At 41.9% G+C, this 17,967-nt stretch overlaps 1 protein-coding gene and 1 long non-coding RNA gene across 9 annotated transcripts in view; one reads left to right on the top strand and one right to left on the bottom strand.

Annotated features, from left to right (window-relative positions):
- TLN2 (talin 2) overlaps positions 1-17,967 on the top strand; it is a 441,711-nt gene that overhangs the window by 175,880 nt on the left and 247,864 nt on the right. For 7 of the 8 annotated variants that reach the window (XM_058737527.1, XM_058737519.1, XM_058737522.1 and 4 more), the window contains one exon: positions 5,034-5,111. The exons of the other annotated variant lie outside the window; for it this stretch is intronic. The gene's annotated coding sequence lies outside the window, so the exon portion shown is untranslated. The remainder of the gene's footprint in view (positions 1-5,033; positions 5,112-17,967) is intronic. 8 annotated transcript variants of the gene reach the window in all.
- Positions 594-3,903, bottom strand: LOC131516467 (uncharacterized). The gene is made up of 2 exons (XR_009264094.1): positions 3,813-3,903; positions 594-769 (listed from the first exon to the last, which is right to left on the bottom strand). It is a non-coding gene; the product is annotated as an uncharacterized LOC131516467 (long non-coding RNA).

The following is a 17,967-nucleotide window of genomic DNA, read 5'->3' as shown; positions in this document are numbered from 1 at the left end:
TTGTATGTATTACATACTCTTTACTTAAAGTGAGCTAGAGAAAATGTTAATATCCTAAGGGCAAATACACTTACAGTGCTGTATCTGTAAAAAAAAAAAAAAAAATCCACATACATGTGGACCCACATAGTTCAAACCCATGTTGTTCAAGGGCCAACTGTATACTCTTCTCATCAGCTCAATTTAGATTTTCTCTGCTTTGCTTGGTGTTATGTTCTAAATAATGTTGGGCAGCAAAAACATTGAAGATATGTTAATATGGGCCCCTCTCCTGATTTTTATGCTCATATTGATGGTGTTAGGACAAAGCTTGAGTGTGTTATTACACTATTCCCTGTCATTCATTCATTCATTTATTTATTTATTTATTTATTTATTTATTTATTTATTTATTTATTTATTTTAAATGTTTATTTTTGACAGACAGAGCATGAGCGGGGAAGGGGCAGAGAGGGAGGGAGACACAGAATCAGAAGCAGGCTCCTGGCCTTGAGCTGTCCGCACGGAGCCCAATGCGGGGTTCGAACTCACAAACCACGAGATCATGACCTAAGCTGAAGTCGGACACTCAACCGACTGAGCCACCCAGGCGCTCCACACTATTCCTTGTCTTTTAATGAAATGTTAGGACAGAGGTGTTGTTAGCTGCTTCGGATCTGTACCATGTCATGAGATGTCAGTCACATGCCTTGTGAAGGCCCTTTGTGGCTTGAGACGTCCTTGCCTCCTCAGATCCTCTTCACCTTGGCCCCACATTCTTGTGCAAATGCTGCCAAGTAAAATGTGGAAAACAAATGTCCATCAAACCCTCATGGTGAAAAAGTACTTTGTATGGTCTCAGATTACTGAATGTGTGTTTTGTTTCTTTAATGCTGTGAAGATGATAATCAGTAGTGGATGTACCGTTTGGGGGCACTTTGCTTTAGACACTGAGTTAAGAACTGTATCTATACATTCTCAGTAGCAAATGGCCCGGGATACAAAAGCAGTTAAGTCCAGCCCTAAAGTGCCGAGGGTGGTGACAAGTCCATAGCGTTTGCTATCTTTTGGTCACCTCTACCTACGCCTGTCTCAAATTACTCAGAAAAGGTACCGCGTGGTACTCAAATTACTCAAAAAAGGGAGCTGCCAAATGACGTATCCGATGATGACCCAAAGAAGTCCATTTTAAGGCAGAGTTCTTTAATGTGCTTCTGGTACCTCTAAAATTAGTTTCTATTCATTTGTAAAGGTCTTATCCATGTTAAAGAGGAAGCGCTTTTGATAAGTAAGTGTCATGCATAGATATATACTATTCCAGAGTTCTTTTAGGGACCTTACTTCCTATGAGTAGGCAATAAACAATGAGTTTCTGCTCAAGGCTGCTCCCACCAAACTGAGCTCAAGTAAGACCATGTTAGACTCTTGAGCATTGTTGGTTGCTTTAGATACACTATCTTCTATAATCCTCAAAACAGCTCTTGTGATGGGCATTATTACAGAGGAGGAAACTGAACCACACAGACGTTAAGACACATCGAGGCCAAATGACTAGTAAGTGATCCAGGGTCAGTCTATACTTTGCACCACCCTGCTGTTGTCTCCCCTAAGTGTATTGTGTTGTGTCTCAAATCCTGCCTCATGTGTCTCAGCTTCAGATGCGGACTTGCTTGGCTCCCTGTCCACCTGCCCCCAGGCATCCATTTAGAAAGATGCCCTTGTACCGGGGAGGGGTGAGAAGAGAGAGGCTGGTGCGTGGCCCTGAGTGTCCTGTGTGTTTGTCTGACTTAGGCCCTGGAGACACACATACTTGGTTAGGTCTCATGATTACTCATTACTGAAATTGGATAGTGGTTCTTGTCCTTTGTCTACTTTCTAGGGACTTTTTTTTTTTTTTTTTTTTTGAGAGGGAGCCTCCAGGAGATGGAGGGAAGGATTAATTAGATTTGTACTTTACATCCAACACACCTGTAAAGGGATTTGTATGTCTACAAGGGATTATAGTTTTTTAACCAGGTTTATAATTATGGTATTAGGAGGATTCATGCATTATATGGAACTTCTCAACCTTTAAAAATAGGGCAATGAGAAGAGTAAATTTGTTTGCTGGAAATAAATTGAACATAATGGTCCCATTATGGGAAAACATTATGTTATAGTCTAAATAGAAAAAAAAAGGCTTTTCATAGATAAACATAATCCAATAAAAATAAATCAGTGAAGTGGTTAAAACATGAGAGTGGAGAATATTTTAACCATAGAAATGGCCCATCTGGACAAGTATGTCCCATTTGTTTTTATTCTTATTCAGGTAGTCTTTTCATCAGCACTCTTACTAGTCAGGAATGAATCTACCTGTCTCTTGAAATACTTTTGCCTTTGTTACACTAGCTTTGAGTCTCCTGCTTCAGTTACTTTGGCTGTAGTCATAACCATTACAAGACATTATATGTCCTAAATCTTCATTGATGTGATTACAGGGTTTACTGTTCTGTTTTCAAATGGAATGGGATGATGGAGAAGATGGAAAATAAAAAGCAGCACTGTATTATGTGGTACTCCTTTGGTCACAAGTAACAAACTGAATTGAGCTAGGTTAAGTAAAAAAGGGGGGTTTTAGAATAAGGATACAGGTGTGTCTTTGGAAACCCAAATGCAAGGACAGAGTGGCCCTGGGGAAGGGACAGGAGCTGGAGATGAGGAAGGGAACTCGTACCGATGTTCATTACAAGCTGTGTGTGATACAAATGTCAGTAAATTCAGAGGAGAGCTGATCGAAGGCACGTAGAAATCTATGTAGTGTAACACTTTACACTGGAGCCTGGAGTATAATAAGGCTTCATTGTATTCTTGGGAAAAATCCTGCTCATAAGAAATTCATACAGTATAAGAAGAAAAAATGCTCTAAAATCCTGATAATCAGTGGTGATCCTAACTATTTTGATAAACATCCTTCTAGATGAGTTTTAGGACATCTAGGAACACACACACACACACACACACACACAAATAGAATCATACTGTGCATGGTTGTTCACCTGTTTCACGTGGATATCTTTTCATATCAATACCTACAAACCTCAATCGTTATTTTCAGTGTCTGTATGGTTTATTTAACCTGCCTCCTATTTGTGAACCTTTAGGGCATTGACTTGTTTTCTCTGTTAATTACAGTGCTATATATATCCATCTTTCTGCTTACACAATTAACTACCCGTAAATTCTTGGGGTAGCATTGCTGGATCAAAGAATAAGTCATTTTACATGTGGACAAAATTATGTAAGTGGTGGACTACATCATGAACTATGTCTCTAACATTGGCTGTGGTCAGTCTTTAACATCTTTATCAATTTCATAGGTTAAAAAATCCTCCATTTTCTAAAGCTGTATGTTTTCATTGTTAGTGTAGTTGATTATCTTCTCATATGTTTACTACTATTATGATTCCTTTTTGAAAATGCTTATTTTGAGAGAGCATGTGCTGTTGCAGGAAGCCTGACATGGGGATAGATCTCACGAACTGTGAGATCATGACTTGAGCGGAAATCAAGAGTTAATTGTCTACTTAACCAACTGAGCCACCTAGGCGCCCTGTATTAGGATTCTTCTCTTAATGAAAGCTTATTAATCGTCTTTGTCCATTTTGACGGGACTATTTTCTTACTGCTTTATTTTTTTGCTTAATAAGGAAAGTAGCCTTTATATGTCTGCTGTATAAATATTGTACCTAGTTTCTTACTTTACTTTTTGATGAAAATACCACCTTTTGTTCTTTGTTTTTATTTTTGACACATTTTTGCCATTCACAAATTTGAAATTTTAAAAAACTCACCCAGCCAGATGTCTCACTCCTTTATAGTTTCAGTTTTTGATGTCCTGTTTAGAAAGAGCTTTTCTGGGTGGCTCGGTCAGTTAAGCATCTGACTTGGGCTCAGGTCATTATCTCACAGTTGGTGAGTTCGAGCCCTGCCCTGGGTCAGGCTTTGTGAGTTTGAACCCCATGTCAGACTCTGTGCTGACAGTTCAGAGCCTGCTTCAGATTCTGTGTCTCCCTCTCTGTCTGCCCCTTCCCTGCTCACACGTCGTGTGTATGTGTGTGTGTGTGTCTGTCTGTCTGTCTCTCTCAATAATATATGAACATTAAAAAAATTTTTTTTAAAGTTTTTCTGTCCTTGTGGTATAAAATTATTTGTTTATATATTCTTCTAGGACTCATGATTCTACCTGGAGTTTGGTTTTTTTATAAGCAGAGAGGTAGAGATCTAGATTTTTTCTTTGTCCCAAATAGCTAACCAACACCTTTTATTAACTAGTCTTACATAACTACCCAGGTATGATTATATGTACCTGGGTCTGTTTCATATAAGTACTTGGTTCTTTAGTTGAATGTTTATCCTGTTTCAAGGATTCACATATATGTTCTTATTCAGATACCTGTTTGTTAACTGTGGCTATGAGCCATTTTTGATTTGGACAGTCGATGATGGTGCTTCTCTGCTTCAGACTGGGTTCCCAGGGACTGGGGTGCTAAATGGTCAGTTGTGAATGGCTCCGAAAACCGGGAATAAGATGGGAACAGTTGAAGCAAGAAGGGGCCACTTGATAGACACTTTCGAGGAGCTGAGTAGGAAAAGGGTGAATGAGACCAGAAGGGCTCCTGTAAGCTAATTTTTAAAAAGGAGAAAAGTGCCTGATTTTTGTTCTAAACACTGGTGGGGGCAAGTGGGTGGGGAGATGTATACATTTGGTCTTTGTTTAAATTCAAAACCATTAAGGATTTTTACCACAGGGAAGGGGAAGAATGAGTTTTTGCCTCTTTGCCAACAGTAACATAATTTTCGTCTTTGAAATAACTGTCTTGGGACCTCAATTCCCTGTTGGTATAGAAAATTCCCAGCCCATGTGTTGGAGCGGAAATTCATTGTTTCCTGAGTTATTTCCTTTCATGCTTAGTATGGGGGGAAATGACCAAATGTATAGATGGAGAATTGTCCCCCCCCCCCAAACTGACATCTATAATATCACTTGATTCTGATGATTTCTACTGTTTTAGGTATTGCTGCTGAAGGCTTCTCCGATGCTTTAGGATATCTTCAGGGAAATCAACTCTTTACATAAACTGAGAATTTCGGTGAGTCCTTTAAAAATATATATCTTCTTTAAAAAACAAATGTTGGGGCACCTGGGTGGCTCAGTTGGTTGAGAGTCCAACTTCGGCTCAGGTCATGATCTCATGGTTCTTGGGTTCAAGCCCTGCCTCCGGCTCAGTGCTGACAGCTCAGAGCCTGGAGCCTGCTTCGGATTCTTTGTCTCTCCCTGTGCCCCTCTCCCGCTTGTACTTGGTCTCTCTCTCAAAAATAAACATTAAAAAAAAAAAATTTAGGTGCTTAATTACTTTTCAGAGAGAGAGAGAGAGAGAGAGAGGCTCAGCGCTGAGCCTGATAAGGGGCTCGATCTCCTAAACCACGGGATCATGACTTGAGCTGAAATTGGGAGTTGGACGTTTAGCTGACTGAGCCACCCCGTGATCCCTAAAAAATATATCCTCTTATTGGGACCCTTGGGTGGCTCATTTGGTTAAACATCTGACTTAAGCTTAGGTCATGATCTCATGGTTCATGGGTTTGAGCCCTGCATCGAACTCTGTGCTGACAGAGCCTGCTTCAGATTCTCTGTCTTCCTCTCTTTCTGCACCTCCTCTGTGTGCGCATGTTCTCTCTCTCTCTCAAAATTAAACATTTAAAAAAAAAGATTAAAAAAAGATGTATCTTCTTACCAATTAGCCACTCCCCTGCATTGATAAAACTTAGTGTGGAAACATTGTCACTTAGCCTGTCTCATTTGATATTTTCTGAGGCAGGCCTGTGTAGCTAGCTGTCTGGTCTTACTACTTACATTGCTGTTTGTTTTGTGCACCTCGTAGTTGGGTGGGGTGAGGATGGGAGCCTGCAAAAATGGATAAGTAGCTGTTTTTTAACCTTACGGCATGAATTCTCATTTATTCACACTTGTTTGCTTTATAAACGTTTGATTTTTGAAGTGTTTGATAAGGAATGTAGAAAATTCTAGTAGTCATTGCACTGTGAAACTGCTTGGTGGTTCTTGGAGCCTTCCAGGGACGGCACACAATTGCTCTAACATGAAATGAACTTGGGTTATAGATTATGGGTTTTGCACTCTGATTGTCCCAGATGGGGCTGCACAGTCCCAAGTTCCCTCGGCAGGGACAAAAGGCAGGTCCTCGGTGTCCTTGGATTGACATTTGACAGGTTAAGAAGGATTGGCTGTGTCCCTCTTCTCAAAAACCGTAGTGTGGCACATCAGGCTTACTGGTTCTGTTTCTGACCAGCTGCACAACTGGGGACAAGCTGATCTTTGCCAATTTTCGTATCTTCATCTGTAAAACGTGTAGGTTGGCCCCAATTAGTCGTTCCCACACTTTGAGATTTTGTGGAACAGGAAAAAAAAACTTCATGACCAATTTCTAGTATATATTTTTGGCTATGTATGTATAAAGTTGATCATTATTAAAGCTGGATGAGTGTGTGAGTCTTCACTATGCTTATATCCTATACTATTTTGCTTCAGAATTTTTCATCATTAAAGATTTGGAAAAAAAAAAAAAAAAAACCTTCCCGTCTAACATCTCATGAAAAAACAAATACTTTAATACTGAAAAAGTAGGAATGTCCTACATTTGTCTTTAGATGGCATGCGCTTAGCATTTTCATACATGAAAATGTTCTTCTGATTGCACCTCTTTGTCATTTGCCTGCTGACCTGCGACTGTTAGCCATGAACTAGCCAGCACTTGGCTGAAGACTGGCATTTGGGAAATTTTGGCATGCCTGACTGATGGCTAAGGGCTGTTCTGCCTCTAAAGCTGTCTCATTCCTTTGAAGCAGGATAGAACTGTACCGTAGTCCACAATAGCTCTTGCGAGAAGATGCCGTGACAGTTAGCCTAGTTGAATTGAGAGGTGAGGTCAAACAGAAGAGAAGGGACCATTCCCTTGGGAAACCCAAATAAAAATGGCTGATTCACATGAACATGCCATTGAGCTGTGAGCTATCTTGCAGTCAATGTAAACATAAATTTGACGGGATCTTAAGTTGTTGGATAAAAGGATACAGAATCCTCCTTTCTCACCATGGTGGGCAGCCCCCCGGCCAGGTAGTATCTGACAGATGAGTGTGCCCCTCCAGTGTGGGGACGCTGAGAGGCAGGAGTGCAGTGGGCTGAATGCCTGCCTGCAGGGAGACCAGTGCTTACAGTCTGTGTGAGGAGCGGAGGACTGGGGAGGGGTGGAGGGCACGGCCCAGAGTTCTGCGCTGAGGGCAGTGGGATCACGTGTATAGGGGATAGGAAAGGGTAAGGGAGCTCTCCTGCTTAGGAACCATTTGGTTGTCCTGGTGTTGCGTGTTGTCCTTGGAGGACCTACAGGTCCTGTTTGGTTAAGGGGCTTGGGCCCAGAGGGCAGGAAGCACCTCAGACATAAGCCTTTCCCTGGGTTCCAGATCCGAGAGCAGTGAGCCAAGTGCTTTCTTAGGCCATGGCCTGTACAGAAAGGAAAACCAGGCTTTCCATTTACTTCTCCTTGGGGTGTATGGCTGTGACTGGGGGCAGGGTGGGTGGAGAACAGGGGCAATAATGGACTGAATCACTAGGAGAGGAAAATACCGTGGGGAAGGAGCAGTAATAACACCTATTTCAAGATGCCTACATAATCCTGGCTGCTTTTGAAAGCTCTGTGAAATCATACTGTGGCCAACATTGATAGGAACACAGTGGTTCAGTCCTTTGGAATTCCTCCCCTGGTGATTCCTTTAACATTCCTATTTTCTGGCAACTTAAATGAAATTTGACAGACTTACCTCGTTGTTTTCCCTTCCGTCAACGCTTCTCTTGGTTTACTGCCTGATTTGTATGTTTCATTTGGCTTGCTTTCTGAGGATATTTATTACACTATCCTTTTTAGGAAAAAGCTATATCAAACAACAGCAACATTTGTCTTAAATGTATACGAATACGAGAAATTATCTGAAATCTTGACACTGCTGAAAGTGTCTAAAGTCATGAAGAAATGCTAGCAGAAGCTTTTATTTTGACATAAACCAGAGAGGGGAGAATTGCTTTAAGGGATGTGGGCCAGGCTGAGGCTGAATACAATTTAATGAATGAAAAATAAAATCAATCAATCATGTTCTGAGTATTTCAGAAGGCCAAGCACTGCTGGGCGAGATCTTGTAGGGGTGAACGTTGAGAATTGGAGATAGCCATGCTTCACAGGAATAAACGTGTGCTCTTAACGGGTTATGTGCATGAGAGAGGAGAGAAATTGATAAAGTGTTTGGGGGGGCACATATGACAAATGACTTGTTTAACGTTTTACTTAATGACTCGTGATGTATTCTGGATTTAAGAATAGATGTAATATTCTGAACTTATCTCCATTTTCCCTGCAGGCTTGTAAGAAAAATATTTAAAAACCAATTTTAAATGAAAAACACTGTTTCTGACTCTCTGGGAATCGTTAATTCCCAGTGCTGTTTAGGGGAGGTCTTGAATCGGTAAAATTCAAAGCAGGATCTACATAGCTGTTTGTCATTATCAGTCCCTTAAAACCTCTGACGTCAGGAAAGGTGAGTTCTGATGCTTATTTTTCCTCATTAAAAATGTAATCTGTTAGGCACTTTTGTCTTCCTGCCATCCTCCATTATTAGCTGGATTCTTTAGATTACTCTGCTGGTTGACTGGAGGCACTGCCACTTGCTTACCCCCCTGTGGGCTCCCTGAGTGGCTGGGAGTCCTAATTAGCATCATCCTAATTAGCATCACATCCTTGATCAGGGTTCCCTGTCATGTGTGAGGCTCCTCACTCTGCTGTCTGTGCTTAGTAAATGTTACAGAACAACAACAATTTCCAGATTGTGTTTCATTAAACTTAGGAATTCACGGGTATAATAGAATGTGCTGTTTCTGTATGCTTTTTGACTAATGAGGCTCATCACTTAATCTCTTTCAAGGTTAGCCCTGTGGAGAGCTCAAGATTTGAGCCTTTTCTAAGAATTGATCGTCATTCCTGAACTTAATGGCTCTGGAATATTTGTGTCTGCATTGAAATATTCTCCTATAGAACACAAACCTTTAAAACTCCCATAGTTTAGCTATGAAGTCCCATATTCTGAAGACCTAAAATGATCAACAAAGCCTTTCTGTGTATAACAAATCGGAATTGGACAGCTTTTCAGACCAGAAAGTAACTAGTCTACTCGCAGAGTTTAAACATGATTTTAAGCATGCTGCAGGCCAGCTTAAGCGTGCTGCAAGGACTCAACACGGCACCGTGAAGCCTGCTGTAAGTTGAGAAAAAACCTACAGCTGTGATCTAAACATTAGTCTTCTAGAGGATCTTGCCTGTAATATAATGTTAGTCGAAGTAATGCATGCAAATGGCTAACAGTGGAAAACATTCCAGAACGGCTTGTAATGAAAGCAATAGGGTTTTACTTTACCTCTTCCTTCACTTAGTCTTGCTTTTCTCAGAAGCAACCACCTTTTTTTTTTTTTCCCCCTGCAGATCATTTTTACTTTTGTGGCTTGGACATGTATAAATACTATGCTAGCAGCACCTTTTCTCACTTGATCAGTTTTAACAGCTGTTGATGGTGTCTTATTGTGATTGCTGATGAGCTCACTCTGACCATCCCCCTTCTCCCTTCCTTCCTGCAGCTGATTAACATTTTCAGTCCCATAGCTGTCTCCTCCCTGCCCCCTCAGCAACCTCCTCCATCCTTGTTCTGTCTCCTCCATAGGCTGTTTCTTGTTGACCCCCTCCCCCCACCATCATCTACCTCTCCATTTGGGGCAGCTGTACCTTTGAATTTCTAATGCTCCATGTTGGTGATATTTATATTCTCTCGTTTAGTACGGGCTTCCATGATTTACCTGTGACTTGATTCTGAATGTTAAATGCAAGAAGCGGCATTTACTCTGTTGGGATGAGGGTAGCAGCTGTTCCCATCACAGCCCAGTTACGTGGTGAGATTATAGTCCTTCCTCTCTGGGCCTGATGTCCCCATACCTTGGCACCTCCGTGGAGCATGTTTGAATGGATTCTCCCTTTTAGGTGGTAACAGCCATCTTGGGCACGGCCTCAAGTTTTCCTAGCTTCTCAGTCTTCCCGTTCTTCCGAGGAACCTGCTTTCTGTTTGGAGGTCTTAGTCCCGTTGCCCCCCACCCTCCACCTTCAACCCAGAACCGTCTAAATTCTCAGGGTGTGCTGCCTACCCCTAAGCCAGTGCTGATGGCCTGGAAAAGCTAATCAGTGTTAATACTGTTGGAAAAATGGCTTCAGGCTCTGGTGTCTCAGAAGAGGTAATCACCTTGGTCTTTAAAATTAGCCTTCATTTATTGAGGATCTGGTGTGTGAGGCACCTAGGCATTTGAGGCCTGGTGTCTGCAGAAATGCTCACACCAGCCCTTTGGGACAGAAAAATTACCATGGACACTGCTTCCATGAAGAAGTTGAGATCTAGATCAGAGACTCATCCAAGGCCTCCCCTGGGAAGTCCTTCTTAGATCCTGGGCTGGGTGGGGGGGGGGGCATGGTGTCAGCTGTGGTTTCCTAGGTGAGAAAAGAACACTTTTTTCAACGGACCCTCCCCCCAGCCCGAGAAAATGGCTGCTGTTCTAAGGAAAACCAGCCCTGCTTAATTCCACCCTCATCCTTGTTGTGGGTATGCTGTGTGGCCAAGAATTCATTATGCAGAAGTCTGTGACTGGAAATGGCACTCTCCTTACCTACTCAGTGTTCCCTTTGTGAACTTGAAGCGAGACAGGGGCTTCCTACTCAACCCTGCTGGTAAATAGGGAAAAGGTGCTTTGTCAATGGTGTCGGTGGGTTTAGAGGGTTTTTTAGAGCCTGGAGTATACGTGTGGGAGTCTGGTACGTTTGATCCTCTTAATGTATATTATGTTTTGGTGGCTCTTTTAGAAGAGAGTTTGGGAAGACCATCACATTTACGTTTAACACTTTATTTTCTTATGAATGTGGCGGTCTGGGTAAATCTTTCCGTTTACCTGTGTTTGGTGGATTACACTTATGGTCCTGACCAGGTGGGTGGCAGGTGTCCAAAGCAGGCGGCTCCCTTACACGGCATTGGGCTTCCTCTTCTCCAGCTGCTTGCTCTCCTCATGATGCAGACCCGGGTAAGGTGGAACGAGCAGTCTCTCCTCAAACCTGTCTTGAGTTGGTCGTCTGCTTTCTAGGCAAATAGCTCATGGACGAGTGGTTGGCGTTACTCTTTGTCACTCTGCTCAGTGAAGGCGGTAGTAGCATTAACGTCTTCAGTCGAAGTGCAAACAGTGCTTACTTTCCAAACCTCTAGACCTACTCAGTTTGTGCTCTCAAGTAAGTAGTGAATGAAAGGGAAGTCGGTTGAGCTGCACCTCATTTACATATGGGAGAGGTGTTTAGCCTTAGTGACGTCCAGTCTTAATGCACAGATAGGGGTCAATATTTACCTTGTTGCAGTGGTTACAGAAGTAATCTCTCCTGCTTTGAGACTTAGTAGTGATACGCAGTCCAAGGTGACCCTAGTAAGAACTTCTAATGATCCAATTCCAGTTGACTATTTTTAATTTTTATATTTACTGATTGACTATGAGGAGAGGATAGGGTGCTAAGCACGTAGGGTTGTAATCTGGGTGAGACCTTTTTGGTTCCATTCTACAAAGATCACTAATCCTCAGTTATATAGGTGACTTGACCTTTGTGTAAAAGTGACTTACTTGGACAGTTTAAATCTTGATCAACATTTTATCCCATGGTTGGAAATGGAGCTTCTAGAAGAGTGGGACTGAATCCAACCCTTTAGCAAGAGAAGGGAAGAAGGGTTTTGTATTACCTTTGTATTACCTGATGCTAAATAGTCCCCAAATTAGTTACATATTCTTCCATTTATTTACCTCTAAGTAGTGAAAATGATTCCATCTCCTCTGTAGGAGACCATTTGGCTCCAGGCATCGGGGTCATGCAGGATGCATGGTTCATTTTGCCAGCCCTTTGGAAAGTTTGATGCAGGCCCCGGGACATGACCTGTGTGAAAGTGAGGCCTCGTCTCCTTGGTTGGCCACTGTTCTCAGACGTTTGGATTCAGAGGAAGCATATTCAGTTTTCTGAACTAGGAAGGACAAATACAGATCAACACTGCACAGTGTAATGACGTGGGTCTTGTTCTCTTGGGTCTCCACGCTCCACAGGTGCAGAGGCATCTGACCAATGAGCAGGAGGAGAGGAAGTTTGGAGGAAGGAGCTATATCTAAGGGGGTAGAGTAGGTTTCCAAGAGAAAGCAGCATTTATTTCTGAGTGAATTGGTTTCAGTTTTGCTCCTTCCAGCAGAACAGATGATAAGCCACAATGGGTTAAGCAAGAGAGAAGGTGATGTTTTCTCACCTGGAATGAAGTCCCGAGATGGGCTGCTTAGGGCTGGCAGGGGCGTGGGCTCCTTGCAGGGTAAGTAAAATTTCACATCTTACTTGGAGGTAGACTTCTTAAAATTTTTTTTGAGGGTATGAAAAGTGAGGTAAACTTTTATTTTTAAAAAATCTTTTTCAATGTTTACTTATTTTTGAGAGACAGAGACAGAGTGCGAACGGGGGAGGGCCAGAGAGGGAGGGAGACACAGAATCTGAAGCAAGCTCCAGGCTTGGAACTGTCAGCACAGAGCCCAACGTGGGGCTCGAACTCCCAGACTGCGAGGTCATGACCTGAGCCGCAGTCAGATGCTTAACTGACTGAACCACCCAGTCACCTGGGGATAAACTTTTAAAACCAGCACTTAAAGCAAAAAACCCTCGGAGACAAAATTGCTTCTGAACATCCCATGGGAAGATGCCCCATGAGGGGCTGGTATTCTCTCTCCTGGTCAGTCCAACAGAGCAGGCTTTTCTCCGAGCTCTGGAAGAGCTTGCTGCTAAGTCATTGGTGCTTTTGTTTAAGGCCCATGTTGTAAACGGTAGAGCGGCTTGGGCATCCAGGTAGGACCCCAAGAGAAAACTAGTTCCCTGGGTTTTGCTCAGTGTCTGAAAGTTCTTATGTCCCTTCCGTGGTCTTTCTAGGACTTGCTTGCTCTCTGAGTGGGAGTGGAATTGCCTGCCGGATTGATTATTTATACCTTTTCTTATGGAGGCTTTGAAACCCATGCAAAAGCGAAGAGAATTTTATAGTGAACTATATGTCCACCATCCTGGTTCAACAAGGATTAATCCTAGTCTTGTTTCATCTGTACCCTTCTTTCTTCCCACTCCTGGTTTTGAAACACCTCTTTGCTATTTTATTCTATCAGTATTTCAGTATATGTCTCTCCAAGGTAAGACTTAGACCACATCACACTAAAAACATAAAAATTACCAATATTTCCTTAATGTCAATAAATATCAAATTAATGTTTGACTTTTCTCAGTTGTCCCACGTCCTTTTTGTTTGTTTGTTTATTTGAATCAGGATCCAAACGGGGCTTCCATGTGGCAATTGACTGATGAAGGAGTCAGTCCAGATCAGAAGAAGATGAGAGACCCATCTCCCCCACCCCGCTGTGATTTGTTTGTTGAAGAAACTGGATTGTTTGTCCTTTAGAGTAGAAAGCCTGAGAATGATCTCCCTCCCCTATCGAGAGACATATGACAGTGTTGAGGGATATTTTTACTCATCACATTGTAGGGAGGCTTACTGGCATCTAGTGGGTAGAGGCTTAGGATGTTGCTAAAATCCTATGGCACACAGGACAGCCCTCCACAGCAAAGGATTATCTGGCCTAAAATGTCAGTAGTGCTGAGGTGGAGAAACTAGGCTGTGGAATTTCCCATACTGTGGATTTCAATGATTTCTTCTCTCTGGTGTCGTTTAACCCTTTTCTCCGTTCCTTGTGTTTTTTTATGATTTGTTAAAGCTTAGGTTTTGGTCACTTTCAGATCCAGATGTTTGTTTCCGTCTTGTCAAGCCTACATCAAACGTAGGCTGTGTATTTTCATTAAATTCATAGTCACGAATGGACTCACTCTTTTCTGATGTTGGTGGTCATTGATCATTGCCTGTATCTTTTCGTTCATTAGTGATTGTGAAATAGTGATTGTCAGTTCTATCATTCCTTCCTTATTTATATATGAGAATAGTTAAAGAGAAGTTTCATGGCAATTGATTGTTTACCTTGAGGTTCATAGAAGCAAGGATCAAGGCTTGATATTCCCTATATTTTCAAATACACTGGGTTCCCTGGTGGCATCCTCCAAAAGTGATCCCTGAAGTTTTATTTTTTGTTTTGTTGTTGTTGTTGTTGTTGTTGTTGTTGTTGTTGTTTTGGTGTAAATATAATTGATGCATTTCAATGTAATCTCCTTACTGATATTCAAATTGTGCCAGTTCTGGCCAGCAGAATCTAACTCAAGTTGGCTGCCAAATCCTTTTGGACAAGATTTGAGGTTTTTTTCTTCTTCTTTAGTATCCTTTCTGGTGTGACACAGTGTCACAGGCTTGTCTTACCTGGTTCCTACTCCCGAGTTAGATCTGCCACTTTTCCAAGGAACTCTGGTTCCGTTGAGTATTTAAAAGGCACAGAGTAGAAACTAAGAATGTTTATTCTCATTGGATTCATCGTTGTTTCTGAATCTTTTCAGTGGACCAAACTAGGGAATACATGTGTATATATGTGTATTTGTGTTTGTGTATCTTATATATAAACGTAAAACCAATTATTCGTATGGATACTTCTAAGTAAAATTGAGGTATAGAGGGTTCTACTTGATCACTTTTATATCTATGTTCTTTCTTCACCACCTCCCCCCCCCCCCACACACACACACACTCACCCAGGTCTCAGTGATCCCATATTTTTTCATTTGCTGTATCTCATGATATGTCATACACAACAAACTTGGTTGTAAAGATGTTTGGAATAGTTCTTACCTGTGTGATTATGCCACGAGCTGTATATATAGTTAAGTTCATTGTTTGATTTCATTTCTGGTTTTGGGGGATTCCCTTTTCAATTGGATTTTGTGCAATATTGTCATGGTTTCCAAGTCTCATCTACAACATGAGGAAAATTCAGAGGGATTTGGTTTTACCCCTCTTGCCTTGCCGTCCTGTTTCCTCCCTCCCCATATGTGGCATTTGAAAAAAATACGGTTTGTCTTTGCACTATCTTCTTTTTTATTTAAATTTATTTGGAGAAAGAGAAGACAGGATGGGCAGAGAGAGAGGGAGAGAACCCCGAGCAGGCTCCGCACTGTCAGCCTGGAACCCAGTGTGGGGCTTGAACTCGCAAACTGTAACATCATGACCTGAGCTGAAGTTGGACCCTTAGCCAACTGAGCCACCCAGCGCCCCTGCGCAATTTTTTTTATACTAGCAATTATGTGTGTGCTTTCATATTTACATATCCCTCCCTTTTTCAGTACACAATAGTATACTGTACATATTTTACCTACCTTTTTCGCTTAATTTATCCTGGCTCTTGTCCAGAGTAGTGCACAGAGATAATCCACACACATTTGCACAGCTGCCCAGTCCTGCACTGTGTGAGTTTGCTCTTACTTTCTCAGCCTGCCCTGTTGGTGGGCATGTGTGGTTTTTCATCTTTCACTATTATGAATAGTGCTGTGTGGAATAGCCTCGGGCACACTTAAAATTATTTTTCTTTTCCAACTTTATGGAAGTTAACTGTGTATATAATGTGACTCCTTTTATGAAGAGAGAGAAGGATGTCTGCAGGCTGGTGGGATGAAGCAAACTCTGGAACGAAACAGGGAAGTTAGGTTTGGGAGAAATAGAGATGGGCTTTTGGGCGGAATAGACATTCTGTCTTCAAGTGGAAGAAATCAGGCTTAGGAAGCCTAGTGGAATCCAGGTTTTCACCACCAGTGTTGCCTGGCCAAAGTCATTCAGTGTTACACTTCAGGGCAGGAGTTGGCCATCTTTCCCGGCAAATAACCCAGACTGTAAATATTTTGAGCTGCCATCTCTGTTGCAGCTTCTAAAGTCGGTGTCGGAATACAAAAAGCAGCCATAGATAATTCATAAATAAATAAGCGTGGCTGTGTTCCAATCAAAGTAGAGTTGGGCGCTGAACTTTGGATTTCATACAGTTATCATGTATTATGAAACAGGATTCTTTTGGATTTTTCTCCCCCAACCATTTAAAAATGCAAGAGTCATTCTTGGCTTGTTGCCCATAGTTTGCCAAACCTCTGATCTGGGCATTTGGGAGCCGTAGAAAGTTCTTGAGCACAGGAAGGACCTCCTCAAAAGGATTATGGACATGGGATCAAAGAGGACTCCATCAGAGGGGAGGAGCCCAGGCTGTTCAGGAGGCTGGCTGTTGATGGTCTCCATGTGGATATAATTGGAAGGTGTCAGTGGGAGAGGGAATGGATTTCTTCTTTTTGTATTACCTGAGATGAGAGAATTAGTGAGAAGCATGGACCTCATTATATTGTTTGATAGGGAATTTGCTTTATGTATAAAATTGGTACTCTTTATTATTATTATTTTTTTATTTAAAAATTGGTACTCTTTAATCTTCCATTGGTTATATACAAAGAGAGCGCCATACTCCCTATTGTACATCGTGTGAGGGTGAGGGCAGAGTCATCTCATTCCTGCCTCTACTTCCCACCCTCACCCCATCAAGAAGCCCAATACCGAGCCCATTCACCAATGATCCTGTTGTGTCAGCTGCCTTGTACCTCTCGTTTTCCTGCGACATTTGCAGCTGACTGTTGAGAAAACAGTATTTTGTTTGTGGGAGGAAAATCAAAGACGATATAAATGAAAAAATGCATTTTCATATAATGGAAATTATTAGAGCAACTTTTAAAATGTCACTGCAGATTAATGCAGACAAGGAGGAGCTGAATATATTAGAAAGTAGGTCAAGTTACCTCATGTTTATGAATGAGGTGAATTACAGTGTGGGTTTAGGTTTATAAAATTGTGTGATACTATGGTTTATAGGAATTACCCTAGCCCAAATGATATTATGGCAAAGTATAATTAAAATAAATTGAGTTTGTTTCTTGATCCTTTGTGGCTCAGTATTTTATACCTAATATTTTATGAATTTAATAAACTAGAGAAAGTGATGAGCTTCTTGTTACTGCTCACATATCCTGTACTAGACACAGAATCTACTTGAGGGAGTTAAAGCTAAAGTAGATTTAATGCAGAGGATGAGTGCTTCCAGAATCCTTGGAAGGTGTGGAGGTGGAATTGGCTCTAGGTAAAGCCTCTAGGATACCCCCACACCCCCAGAACCATTTTCTCCTACCAGAACTAGGAAAACTGCCAAGGCTGTGGGAAGCTGTCGAATTAGGAACCCAGTATTTGAGATGCTGGCTCCTTCCCTGTGCCTTCTCTGCCAAGAGACCTTGCGTTTTCTGAATGCCCTAACACCCTGCCTCTTTCCCCAAGACTCAGTTCCAAACCAAAGTTGCCTGTGAGCCCATCTCATTCGTGGAGAGAGTGTGTCACATTGGACTCCAGAGCTGCAAAGGAAGCTGGGCAATATGCAGTGTTGGGCTGTCCAGCCTCTCCCTGCTTTGAGTGAGCCAATCCCCTGAATTGCCTCAGTCTTCATTTTCAGGAAATGCCGCTTGAGAGATGCATGCTGCCACAGGTAGGCCTTTGAGGGATGGTATGTCAGAATCTCCCTTCTTTGGACACACAGGATACATTTTGATAGACTTACAAATGAGGCTAATAAATGGTGTAATGTGCCACCTTGCCACTTGTGTGGTTAGTTAACCTGTGTTAGTTAATAGTGTTACTGATAGCACAGAGAACTCGGTAAGGAAACATTTACCATTTCAGGAAAATCTTTTTTGGGGTTGGAATTATTGGAATACTAGGAATGGAACTCCTGTAGATTAATAGTAAAAACTTCAGGGATGGTGAAAACATATTTTCTCCACGAAGGATGGTAGGTCA

The sequence above is a fragment of the Neofelis nebulosa genome, chromosome 7 (genome assembly GCF_028018385.1).
Source record: "Neofelis nebulosa isolate mNeoNeb1 chromosome 7, mNeoNeb1.pri, whole genome shotgun sequence".
NCBI lineage: Eukaryota > Metazoa > Chordata > Mammalia > Carnivora > Felidae > Neofelis > Neofelis nebulosa.
This window is presented reverse-complemented; position numbering and strand designations above follow the sequence as displayed.